The sequence below is a fragment of the Martes martes genome, assembly GCF_963455335.1.
Source record: "Martes martes genome assembly, chromosome: 13".
Classification (NCBI taxonomy): domain Eukaryota; kingdom Metazoa; phylum Chordata; class Mammalia; order Carnivora; family Mustelidae; genus Martes; species Martes martes.
The window spans coordinates 2,812,552-2,826,128 of record NC_137901.1 but is presented as its reverse complement, the minus strand read 5'-3'; the positions used below and the strand labels follow the sequence as shown (position 1 = coordinate 2,826,128).

At 53.6% G+C, this 13,577-nt stretch overlaps 1 protein-coding gene across 1 annotated transcript in view; it reads right to left on the bottom strand.

The window, feature by feature from the left end:
- ZNF516 (zinc finger protein 516) overlaps positions 1-5,993 on the bottom strand; it is a 106,975-nt gene extending 100,982 nt beyond the window's left edge. Inside the window, exon 1 of the mRNA XM_080821991.1 lies at positions 5,954-5,993. The gene's annotated coding sequence lies outside the window, so the exon portion shown is untranslated. The remainder of the gene's footprint in view (positions 1-5,953) is intronic.
- Between the last annotated feature and the right edge of the window lie 7,584 nt (positions 5,994-13,577).

Below are 13,577 nucleotides of genomic sequence, written 5' to 3'. Positions count from 1 at the left end.
CACGCACTCGCGTGCACACACACACGCACATGCACACGCGGAGTATAAATGTGTTTCCTTCTTCCGTTAGAACAGGAGAACCAGTAGGATGAACCCACAGAGGCAGATCAACGAGAGGGGTACGGGGAGACGCCCTGGCTCCCGCAGCTAACAACGGAAGCACGATCTGCGTGCCGGTCCCGGCTTGTAAATCCCCGGGATGTCGCCTAAGAACCCACTCTGGTGAATTACACACAAGACCGTCCAAAAATTCGAAAGCAGTATGTGTAAACAGGTCACTGAGTGAAGGCATCACTGTTCTGCCTCTACGTAATTCCAGAACAGCACCACGGAAGTTTAAACTGGGAAAAAGGATCGTCCATCTGCTCAGGGATCTGACCACCCATTAAAAAAAAAAAAATAGCCAAGTCTTTAAGGGGGGGAAAAAACACATTTTTCAGGTCTAGCTTAAAATCACTAAAATAATCAGGAACTAAACAGGGCCTATCAGCCTATCCGCATCCCACAGAAGTTTTAACTACTCGCACTGGGCTCTGTAGTTCCCTGAATTAACACAATCAGTCAACCTTGAATATCAAACTATTTCCCACCAAAATTACTGCAGGAAAGAGACAAGTGATGCTTGCTCACTACACTGAAGCGTCAGTGGACCAGGAAGCAGTGAGCCGCGAGCAGCCCCGCCCCCACTCTGGATGCATTCTTCCCGGTACTAAATTTCAAAGAACATTCTCGAATGCTGAAATCAATCAATGCCTAACACCATGCCAAGTCAGCTCGAGCAATGTAGGTTAAATAGTGTCATATGGCAAAGGCGGACACATGTTGCCTCTTCTGAAACAAAGGGAAAAATTCCTAAACAAATATCCTTTACTTTAACATGGGAAGAGCTGAAGACAGGGGTTTCCAAGTGTTACTAAACAACGCTGCAAATTCTATTTTAATCCTTAACCATCTGGGGAAAACTACAGAGTTTTAACAGAGAACCTCAGTTTTTGAGAGTCTCTCTTTAACGATGTCCTGAAAGCTAACACCCCATGTTAGCCTAAGCTCACCATCCCCTAAATGAGCAAGAAAATAACAGGACAGCTGTATCCAAAGGCCGAGGGGCCATTGGCAACTCCCTGGGGGGGGGGGGGGCGGGCAGATCCTCGGGAGACCAGTCTACCTGCTTCTGAAGGAATAACACGCCAGATTAATTTGGCCTTGAAATAAAATATATTAAAAATCTCCGCCTGCGTTCAGCACTCTGCTGAGGAAGTGTCTGAACTTTACAATCATATATAATACCCATCCCTGAAATTTTGATTAAACAACTTGATTAAATTCTTGACCAAATACACATACACAGCCAGAAAGAAAAAAATCTACCAGAATGAACTCACATTGAAATAAACAGCAAAATGTATCTCAGCCCAATATAGTCTCTAAATGATTTATCTGTTCTATTCCCCTGTGCAGTGTTTTATTACTTTACATATATTTACATGTTTACGTTCTCAAAGTAGTTGCATCTCTAATTACTCCTGCTCTGTGAGCTTCATACCAGTGGAATCAAAGAATAAAGGCCAGATCTTTTTGGACAACTACTTTTAAGGCATGTTGAGAGCCACAAAATTACACTCCTTCACACTGTGCACGTCTGCCGCCGGGACACGTCTCATTCTGGACGTAAATAATGACAGCCAGCTCCAGCTCTGCAAAGAAAGGCTTCAGCTGTTCAAATCACGTGCAGCCAGAAGCAAGGGATAAGGGATACACAAAACGGACAGTTGCAACTACTCATTTTTACCAGTCTGTCGAAAATATACTTGACATACTCCAGTGGGGGGCACAGATTCCAAATCTAAGCGATGCATTTATAGGGCCTGGAGATGTATCCTCCCATAGGTGAAAAAGTCACACCCCGAAAACAGTCCTCTGTCGAACAAAATTAATTTCAAAATAAACATGCATTTTTAAGAACTGGATGAGACATTTTTAATTCATAGTGAATGTTTTTCTTTATTCGTCTCTTAAAGTTAAAGTTACTTTTACTAGTAAATTCTTCATAGACATTGATGTGATTCTTTCCTTAAAGTGGGTTTGTGACAAGTCACCAATATTCCCAAGAACTCTAAGGCAGTCCCAGCTGAAGTTCGATGACGAAGAGGATGTCCCGTACCCCTCACCCACCCCTAACCCACTCTAAAAGGTGGGGAGGGGAGGTCTCAACCCACTCCATGCTCACCCCTCTATCAAAGAGAAATGTCCCACATGTCCCACCCCAAACTCCCTTGTTTCTGGGACCAGTGAGAACTGAGGCCAAGGCTTGAATCTGAAAAATGCTGTCACTCATGTGGCCCCGAGACCCATTCAGACCCGTAACAGGCTGCTGCCAACACACTGTTGGCCGCTGGCCATTGGGTGGGAAGGTTGGCGGTGACAGCCCCAGAGGGAGATACAAGACAGGACAGGAGGGAGAAGAGGGTCTCTGTCACACCGGGTGGCCCAGGCCACCAGTTAGCCCTAAGCCAGACACAGAGCAGGAGTCAAAAAATTGCTGGTACCCCAAGTCCTGGGCAAACTGAATGGCGGGCAGCCCACAAAGACCCACCTGCCCCCGACATCCCCCCACCAGACGCCCCAGCCTGCCACCCAACCCCGTAACATTCACGGAGAGGCGGTCTGCTCAGACCTCAGAACCACCCGCGTCCCGACTCTGCACTTCACCTGAAAAACGCAGACCCAGAAGGCACATCCTTCCCTACCCACAGACTCACGGTCTGGGAGCCGAAGACGGCGACCCAGTCACTGTGCATGTTTACACGTCACTACTTCTGGAAGCACCGGTCGAAGCGGTAAGCAACCCACGGAAGGTCCAAGTACCGGCGGCTGGCTCAGCCGTCGGTTCAAGCACTGAGCAGGAGTCCGCCAAGGGTCAGGGCAAGGCAGGGACACTCAGCCCGGCGAGGGTGGGGCACGGCCCCTAGCTTTCTCTGGACTTCGGTCAGGAAGAGGACAGCTAATCCAACTTTTCTCACAGCCTCTCGAACTTTTGAGGGGGAGGGGTGAGGGCAGTGCAGAGACGCATTTCGGAAAGAAGAGCTCACGGGAGCACTGAAATGCACAAACACTTCCAGCAGGAAGACGCCTGCTTTTGAGGAAGGAATGTTACTTCTACATTCAAATATTTACGATGCGGATATGTAATCAAACGAATGGAACTTTCTTTTGCTTTCTTCCATTATGTCTCTGACTTCTGCTTCAATCCATGCCCTTGATAAAGTCTCGATGTCTCCGGCTAAATTTGGCTTTCAAACACCAGCGAAAAAGCTGTTTCCTGCACCTTTAATACAGATGCTTTATTCAGTTAGAAATCGAGTTGCAAGCAAAAATACCACTTTTAATTATATAATTAACACCTGCCCTGTTCTTCAAGGTTGAAAATGGAATAAAACCCAAAATAGCGTCCTGTCTTGAACACTGAAAACAAGCGCATTATAAAAGGAAAGCGCAGGCCTTCGGACAAGCTCCTCCGTTCTCAGTGTAACCAGCCTCCACTCCAGTGTCCTCTTCCTGGGACATTAAGGTATAACGCACTTGAAACTCTACACACACTGCTCTGCCAGACTTACAGCCACTCCCACAAAATGCCTGTTTAAAAGATTCCTTCTGGTACATCACAAACAAGACCAATAGCTATCCTGGCAAATGAATACATAAAAATCCACAACGACCCCTTTAACTGAGTGCTGGTTTTTCAAGAACAGTGTCCATGATGAAACTCTGCTCAACGTCGTCGGTCACGTCACCACTTTTCCGTATTTGGTCAGACTGAAAACACCGTCTGGGAGAGAAAGCATACCTCGTTCTCCAACATTCTCTAAAGAAGTCTCTCTTCTTTTCCACGTGAGTGTTGGGACACAACATCCACATCAAATTCATCAACCTATAAAACTCAAACACCTCCATGTAGGAGAAACTAAGGTACATGAAGGTAAAGTTCAGTTTATGGACATGAGAACAACACGCTTTCCCCACTGACCCGCTTTCAAAAACCTCTCTCATTCTCTTCCCTCCTTGAAAGTCTCTGGGTCGACATCCTCCAGAATCAGACACACAGGACCTCAAAGGCCCAACTGAATCCCCCAACTGTCCAGCCCCCTTCAAAGGCCCTTTACCCGTCAGGACGGGACACGTGGCAATGCACTCAGCTCTTCTCACCGAGGATGAACAGCCGCACCCGGGGCAAGTTCCCGCTCTAGTACGTTTCAGGTTCCGGGCCATTTGCAAAGAGGACGCCGGTGAAGACTTCCAGAAATTAAAAAAAGGCAAAACTCCCCTCTCTGCACTGCTGATCACTGTGCCTCTGGAAGCACTGCCCGTTCCCTTCCAGGGAGGCATTCCCGCTCTTCCTGGTCATTTTACTACACATCCCTGGGGGCCGCCCGTATTTTTCAGGATGTTAATGTGCTCTGAAGGTTTCAGTATATTCAAATAAGCTCATTTAAGGAAACAACGTCCTCCTAAGGAACTAAGAAAAACACTAGACTAGACCCAAAGGCTTGGGCCTCAGCCTGGCAACATTCTCCCTGGAGGACTCAAGTCTCTGAGGCTTGGCTGCTTCTGGCAGGGCCCACGAGATGGCCCGGGAGCCCAGGGGAACTGAAGATGTCCTCCTCGGGTCAGCAGCGCCCGGACCCAGGCTCCAGGCCAGCTCGCACCACTCGCTCCCCATCTCCCCAAGAGGGAAGCTCCTAGTCATGCGCGGCAGAGGCCTGCGGTGTGTTTAGTTCCAGCGGGTCTGGGTCCGCGTCCACAGAAATAGCGCAGCTACTTTGACGCCACAATCGAAGAATGTAAGGGAAAAGGCGGAGGAAACCAACGAACGAGAAGACGATCAGGCCGGCCTTTCCGCGCGGCGGCACAGCGGAGCCTATCGAATAGCACACAAGCCTCGTTCCTTAAAGTAGCACGTACATTCCTAAACCGAAACGCTCCCATCGTATTAATAGGGCGGCTTAAAGCATCCTCTGGAGAGGATCCTGCTGGGGGGTCGCCAGCCCTGCTCCCGCTCCGGTCCCTACTTCAGTGGACGTTGCCACAGGACGGGAGCCCCCCGTTTCTGAATCATCTTGAATCAGGATCACAGACTTAAGGGCAGGTTGGGGGGGGGGACACGCCTTCGGGACATGTTTGTTTAAGACCACCACCGTCTAAAGTTCCTTTTGTGACTTGCTGTTGGGTCCCGCAGCCCCTGCCCTTTGTTACGCAGTGGACCCCGCCGGCAGGCCCGGCCCCACGCCCTCGGGCACATCTGGGCTTCCAGGAACTGCCCCCCGCGTCCACGCGGGCCGCCGCCGGCGGGACGGAGAGAGGCCACGCAGGCAGGACGCCACACCCACGCGCGGCAGCCCCTCGCGGGGCCCGCGGGCTCCCCCGCGCCCCCCACCCCGCGCGCCGGCCGGCCCGAATCAGGTGTGAATACTTATGTAATCGTCCTCGGGGCCACGCCTTTGCCCGCGCCCCACCTCCGCCAGAACAAAGTGAAGTTTAAAATAGAAACCAATTACCTGGCCGCGGCCGCGCCTCGGCCCCGGGAGCGCGGCCGGCGTCGCCGCGCAGACCCCCGGCCCCCGGCTGCGCGGAGACACGCGCCCCCCCCACCCCGCCCGGGCCCGGCCCCCCGATCCCCGCCCCCGGCAGACCACCCCCCCCGCCCCGGCCAGGCCCCCCACGCCCCGCGGAGACCCCCCCGACACACACACCCCCGGCCAGACCCCCACTCCCCGCCCCCACCCGCCAAGACCCCGGCCGTGGGGCCCAGCGGAGACCCCCGCCCCGGGCAGGCCCCCCCACTCCCCGCCCCCGCCCCGTGCAGACCTCCGCCCCGGCCAGGCCCCCCCCCCACACGCCGACCCCTTCCCCCCAGCCCGCTCCCGCCCCAGCTAGGCCCCCTCCGGCCCACACGGACCCCCGCCTTTGTTACGGTGCGAAGTTGGGCCGTGGGTCCCCGTCTCTTTCACTTCTTGGGTTACAGTGCAGGCGAGTGACGTCCGCTCCACATGACGGGGGCGGGGGGCGGGCGCCGGGGGGCGGGGGCGCGGGCCGGGCCCTCCCCCACCTCGCTGCCCTGCCCGCCCCGCCCACAGCCCGCCCCCTGGCAGCCCAGCAACAAGCGGCCGCCGCCCCCGCCCCCGGGGCGGGCAGGTAAATCCCCCCGCCCCCGCCCCGCCCCCGCCCCGCCCCCCCAGCGGCGCCCCGGGCCCGGCGCCGCTCGCTCGGAGATACATAAATAGGAATGATTTAATCCCGCCACACCTCCCCCCTGCTGCCCATTCCTCACTCGGCGAGTTCAGCGAGGTGGGGGCGGGGGTGGGGAGCAGAGTCGGGTCGAACTCGGGGGCCGAAAATGGCCGGAGCGGGAGGCTGGGGTCGGACACTACCTCGTAACTGAGTTGGGTTCTCGCAGGGGGGCACGACGGAGGTCGCCTGGGTCCGCCCGTGGACCCCCGGGGTAACCCCGGTGCGGCCGGGCAGACGGGCACCGTCCACGCGCGGGGCGCGGGATCCCTCCCCGGGGCCTCCCTCACGGGGTCTCGGGGGCAGGAGGGGCCCCACGTGGGTCCGTGGCCGGTGCGCGGCGGCAGCAGCATCCACCCCGGAACGACGCGGCGCGGCACCGGGAGCCCCGCGACAGAGATGCTGCGTGACCCGGTCCGGCCCGCGCGCGTCCACACACCGCGACCGACGTTCCCGGGGAAGCTGGCGCCAGGTCGGGCCGGCACGAAGCGTGGGGCGGCCCGTGACGCGCTCCGCCCGTGAATGTGCCCATTGTGCGGGGAGGACCCGGCGGGCGCTCGGCGCTCCCAGGTCGGGTGGGCAGCACAGCCTCTGCCGACCGCGCGCGGGTCGCGCTCCAGAACCTGCCGTGGCCTCGGGGTGAACTTTCAGCGACACCGCGTAACGTGAAGTTGTGAGGTGCCCGCGCCCTCACTTCGCTACGGATTCACACCCACTTCCCCGGCGCCCGTTCTTTGTGCGCTCGGCGCCTGGCGGGCGGGCTCCGTCCCGCGGACCCCGAGCGCGCGAGGCCGCGCCCGCCGCGTGGGAACGGGACGGAAGGAACCGCACGGGGCGATCCCGGCTGCTGGACGCGGAATCCCATCACTCCCGTCTTCCTCCCCCTCCGCAGGTTCCGACTGGAATCCGAAAGCGGCTCTCGAACGCCCATTCTTTGCAGGAGGAGCCTCGGAGGAGGCGAGGTCCCCACTGCGACTGCTGCGTGCCCATCGAGCTGCCCAGACTCAGGTAGACGCGTGTCCACGTCTACAGCACGGGGCTGTGCACATCAGGAGCTGCGGACGCGCGGGGCTAGTAGCACCGAACCGTGTGCGTACACATGGGCGCAGGCACGCGCGCGCGCACACGCACACTCCAAATTACCTCCGGGATGGAGAGAGCCGCTGCGGATTGGCCGACAGAGCCGTCACTCACACCCAGGGGGCAGGGAGACTTTGCAAGGCTGTTTCCTTCTTTTTTTTTTTTTCTTTTCTTTTTTTTTTTCCCCCCTTCCCTCCCTACCGTTTCATTTAATGGTAAAACAACAGCAGAGCCCTGAAAGTTAGCCATCTGCGCGGAGAGTTTGCTTTCTTTAACGACGGGGGCGTCAGACAATATCCATTTAAATATATTTTGTTCTTCCACAATGGCTGAAAAGGGAAATTAGCAATCCGGGGTGGGGGCGGAGAAGGAGCTAGGAGTGAGGAGGAGGGGGTCATCCGGAGGGGTGGACGCGGAGTGAAGAGTTGTTCTCAACGCCCAAAAAAGACTTTGACCTTTATTGATCTCGGAATTAAAAAATGTTTTTCACAGATCAGATTGTAACAAACGCCGTTCCTAATTTATGCACTCATTATTTTAATTTTATTATTTAAGCTTGTGCCAGCAATCGTGTTTCCTTAAGAAAGAACTGACCTATTTTTGGCTGGAGATAAACGATCATGTTAACAGATGTTAATCTTGTAATCTGTTTTTCCTGTAAGCACTTTACATACCCGGGTTTCGGACCTTAAAAATAACATCTTTTCCAAAAAGACCTGACGTCACAATTCACTCCCTGAAAAATCACCCCCCCTCCAGTTTTTTTCCTCTGCAATGATTTCAAAGACATTAAATCTTTTTCACTTTATAAATGCTGATTTGTTCTGCCTCAACTCCCACAGGCTTCTATTTGCATTTCAAATTCCACAGGTTACACCAGTCGCCTTTTCAAAAAATGTAAACCAACAATGAAGCAGCAAATGGCTTTTTGTGCATCTGGATTAAATAAGGCACGGAATGAATATATTTAAAAAGAGGGCTGAGCAAGTTGATCTTTGCACACCCGGAGCCCAAGTAATTCTTTATCAGTCAGCCAGCAGAGTGAGTAAGATGCAGACCCACAAACCCCTGAAGGTCCTGGTCGGGTCCCGGTCTGCTGCGGGGAGCTTATTAACGCGGATAATAAATGGGGCTGACTTACAGACCCACATTTTCGGGTAAAAGGCTGGGTCTCTCTGGTCCCTAATTGCAAGGCTCCACCGGCTTCCCTGCCCACTACCACTGATTGTCAGCCCACACCAACCTCCTCCATAAACCGCTGTTTTAAATATCCAACTCGACTGGCTTTTAACAAACTTATTCATACAAAGTTTCTTTAAAACTTGACGAGGCGGTTTATTCTAAACACTGATCGCAACTACGGTGTGTTAGTTCTCCCTGGAAATGGCAGACGAGGCGCTTTTCCAACGACCGCCCCCCCCCCCAGCCTTCTCCTCTTCTCGTATATCTCCGGGTACGCGTCGCGATCAGGACCTCCCCAACCCCCACTCCGACCCCCGCCGGGCTCGGTGCATCTGCGAGGAGCCCCTGCCACCCTGAGCCCTCTCCCCACCCCTCACGGTCGCTGAGAGAACCTTCGCCCCCACCCCCACCCGGCCCTAACTTCCCTTCCAGGCGCACTCACTTCTTTAATGTTAGGGTCACTTATACGCTCCCAGCTAATGGGCATGCAGCCAGGGGAGGGGGAGGCAAAACTCCCCCACACACACACACACACAGACACACACACGCCAACACGTACCCGAGGCAGCAGCGCTCGGTGCCCACAGGCATCGATCCCATCAGCCAAACCCTTAATAACTGAAGCGGCTCCTCGGGCCCCGCAGCCCCATCACCCACCTTCATTAGCCGGAGCGTTTTACTTTAAAGTAAGGCAATTTGCTCTTTGTCTCCTAATGGATGGAGAGCGCATCCGAGCTCCCCTCCTCCCGCGTCGCCTTTGACGAAGTGTACAAAGCCAGAGCCTCTTCCGCGCTCCCACCCGGCCCCCACCCCGCCCCTCCACTGCGGTAAAAACCACCTCCCAGCGCTCGCCTCGCCGCCCGAAGTTGCATCTTCCCTCTCCTGGAATTGCCGAGCGGAGCAACTACCCACACGGAAGCCAAGCCGCCCTCCCCGCGCCCCGGAGCCCCTCCCCGCCCCCCACCCCCGCGGCGCACACCGGGGTCCCGGGCCCCGCCAGGCCCCGGGCCCCGCGCCCCCGCCCCTTGCGGGCCCCGCGGCGCCCCCCACCCCACCTCGGCCCCTACCTTGGCGGGAGGCGGCGGGCCCGGGGAAGAGGACGCGCACGCCCCGCGCCTCTGAAGGTGAAGCCGAGCGCCCGAGGCGCGGAGCCGAGCGCTGCACTAGATCGACCGCGCCAGCTGCGCCCGGGCGCGGGGGACGCGCGAGGGCGCGCGGGGCCCGCCACGCGCCCGGCCCCCTCCCCGCGCCGCCCTCGCGCGCCCCGGACGCGCCCGCCCCGCGGGGACCCCGGCGCCGGCCGGGCTCGGGGGGCTGCGTGGCGGGGGGAGGGGGCCGGGACCCCGCGGCCGGGCGCAGGCCCGAGGCTTCCCCCAGCCACGGAATGGTCTGCCCTGTAGGAAACGCACACGCTCCACTATTGTCTCATCAGCACAAAGTTCTACCACACTGCGGGCAAAGTCTGGAGGCTCGCGATGACTCAGACGCAGATAATTCTTCCCCTAATAGCACTGAATCACGATCCCAGCGGCTAGTTGTCGCCCCTTCTCCTCAAGGACCGACGCTGCCGCAGATCCAGTTACGGGAAGCTGTTTACGCGCGCACACACGGACACACACGCACGCGTCCATACGTGCAGACGTGTCGGGACGCGTTCTCAGCCGACTGGGCACCTGAGCACCCAGCCGGCAGTCCAGACCTCTACGTGGGTGTCCCCCCGGTGGTCCCAGAGGCGAGTGCATTCCACACGGCTCAGGGTGTGCGTTTCACTGAACTTCCTGGTCAGTGTGTTGGGGATACTCGGTAGATTAAGTCCTGGGTCCAGACCAAAGTCTGGAGAGACTTCAGAACGACGACTTTGCTGTATGGCAATTTAGAAACGACCGTGGGCTTTTATTTTTATTTTTATCCTTGGAAAGTTCAACTCTAATTTTTTTTTTTTTTTTCTGTTTTTCAAACCATTTCTTCACCCCAGCTGCTCTCCGCGGGCCGTAGTTAGTGGCAGCAAGTTAAGTCTGGGAATAGAAATCCCAATTTGACTCCAAAAAGCAATCATGGTACACGGGGCGGGGGGAGGGGGAGGCGCAGACGGGTAAGGGGCGGAGGAACGCGGAGAGGGGAAGAGGAGAAAGAGAAGGGGCGCGCCCCTGAATCAGCGATGACGCAGAGCGAGGGAGTTGGCCTGCGGAGGGGAGCACTGTCTTCTCCCACCAGGCTCCTGGCCATATTGTTCTGCTCTCCTCGTGATAACTCCGCAGTGGAGATGGATTCCGTCCAAGACACCGACGTAGCCGGGCTTCGCCATCAGCGCTGCAGTCCGGCGTCACCTTCCGCCGTGGCAATTTCTCTCTCGGCGCCCAAGGCTCGCTCACACTCGCCTGCTGATGCCGCTCGGGCCCTCTCCAACTTAGGGCATTTACAACAGAAACTACTAAGGACGAGCTCCAAAGGGAGGAGCTTGTGCCTGCAAAGCTGGACTCAGACACAGGGGCCATTCTGCACGTGTGTGCGTGCGTGCGTGTGCGTGTGTGTGTGTGTGTGTGTGTGTGTGTCCGTGGAGGAAGAGGGCAGCAAGAGGGGGTGGGCCTTTGCGAGAAGGATCTTCGAATCCTAAAATGTAAGCTCCTTGTGACTGATGGTCTGCATTAATTAGGATAGCAGGCATAGAGGTAAAGGTCTTTGGCAATTGTTGTGGGTTTGGGGGATGAGTGCTTAAATGGCCTGTATTCTTAATCAAATTTAAGTCTGGTTCACGGAAAAGTATTGAACGACCATAACTCATTACAGTACCCTGTGAAAATGCACAAATGAAAGTACCCCCCAGTTGAACTAATTCCACGGATATAAATGGCGTATACAGACTTAGAGAAATCCTCACGTGTTATACGTGTGCACCCACAAAGAGACTATAATATGCATACTTGGAATTTTAATAGTTGTGTTTGTCATATTTGGGAACGGATTTGAGTCGACGGTAAAAATCCACTTCGTTAATCTGCATTCTTGGGTCTCTTTAAGACGACAGCGTTGTACTAATAACTTCCTTGTGTTCAAAATTGACAAGTTAGATCAAGGGGCGGTTGGTCAGCAAAACTTCCAAACTCCTCCACGAATAACTGTGATTTTCATGACTTGCCTCCTTTCTGTAGCCTGCTTGTCACCCACATGTGATTTCACTCAGGGCAGAGCCAGTTCTACAATAACACCGTGCTTTTAAAAGATTTCCTTTCTCCCTTTCTCTACAATGCATGCAGAATCTGAGAATGTAATTCGAGAGACAAGCCAGGGTTACATTCTGGAAAAACAGCAGCTTGCCAGCCAGCAGGTCTTGATACTGCTGAGGGTGCCACAGTGCCCGGTGAGATAGTGTTTACGTTATTTGTGCACCGAGCCACGGGCGGAGGTCTGTTTGTCAGTGCACTCTTAGCTTGTTCCGGGAAGGGGGGGGCGGGGGGGCGGGGAGGTATAAAAATAAAATATTTAGCAAGGCTTCCCATACTACTCCTACCACATGTTTAGCATTGCTAAAATTTCAAGTGTTTAATAATATCTGCAAAGACTTCAAGTAGCTATAAAAGATGAAGGACACTGTTTCCGCACAAAATACAAAGCCCTGAAATCCCTCAGAAGAGGTTCACCGCGTTTGAAATGTTTAAGTACAGTATTTGGGTGGAGAACCGTGCTATTACTAGATTACTGGTTGCATACCTATTTGGCTATTTACGACTTTATCACAGGCAATAATTCTGCTGAATAAAATAGGTGGAGAAGAAAACACATTTTCTCTTGTGATTGTCTAATGAATTATTTGTTCAGCATTTGGGACTCTGCTCCTTCAAGCTAAGGAAAATGGCATTTTAATGCAACAGCGCTCAGTGGCTCGTCTGCAGAGCTTCGGCGGGAACATGATTGGTGAACATTTGGATCCGAAGGGTTCCATTAAAGAAGAGCGAAGAGTAAGAGGCGAACGAAAAGAAGCCCAGGAAAGGCCTTGTCTGTCTGAAAGCTGGAGCTGAAACTCTTTAAAGTATGAAATCCAAGACAAACTAAAAAATGTTTATTAAATATGCATGCTTAAAAATTTAAGTGCACTGCCTATTAGTAAATATTTAATGTTAATTCTATCTCTGTGCAAATTTGTATCCTACATCCCAAATTACATCTGAGGAAGGAGAATGACAGTGGCACCTAAGTCTAAGGGTAATTAGCTCTTTGAACTAACTTAAATTTACAGATTTAAGAGTGGACAAGGGGTAAATTGTAGTTAAATTGTCAACAACTACTCCAAGGTACAGACTGTGTTAGGAACGCTTTACCTGTTGACCACCTTCATATCATGTGGAGTAGGTAACAATTTCATGTGTAAATGGAAATTGGCTATTTCTTTAATCATTGATGGTTTCATACACATTGCCCCAATCCTAACTTGATGGGTTTTTTTTCCTAAAATCTTAATTTTTTTTCACAGAACTTGGAAACTAAGAGAATACACTGCATTTAGAATATGGAGGAAGAGGAATTTAATACAGGGTGATCCCCTGTGGAGAAGGAGGGCAAAGTTGTAACGATATTTTAAATAGTCTTCTACAGAGTGGTTTCAGAGGGTTGAATTTGGAGGTAACCAGCAGAAGTTCTCTAATCTTGGTGTAGGAAACTATGTTAGTTCTGGTTTTTTAAGCTTTATTCCCTTGAAGGTGATGAACTGTAGCAATAAAATAGATAATATCCTTTTCTTATACACACACACACACACACACACACACACACACACACACCTAAGTGATCTATGCCCAAATCCTCCCACGTTTACCGTAACTTCTAAGTTGTGTCTCTTGTTTGGTCTTTTACATTCAGGACAATTTGGAGTCAAAGTGGCAGTTTTCTTGTTTTGTTTTGTTTTGTTTTGTTTCTTAAGACTTATTTATTTGGGGGCGCTGTCACGTGCAGGGGGTGGTAACTACATCAGGACTTCCCAGCAGGTAGAGGGCCCTCAGATCTGTTCTTAATTTCAAGCGAAGCAGAGGACTTTTGGC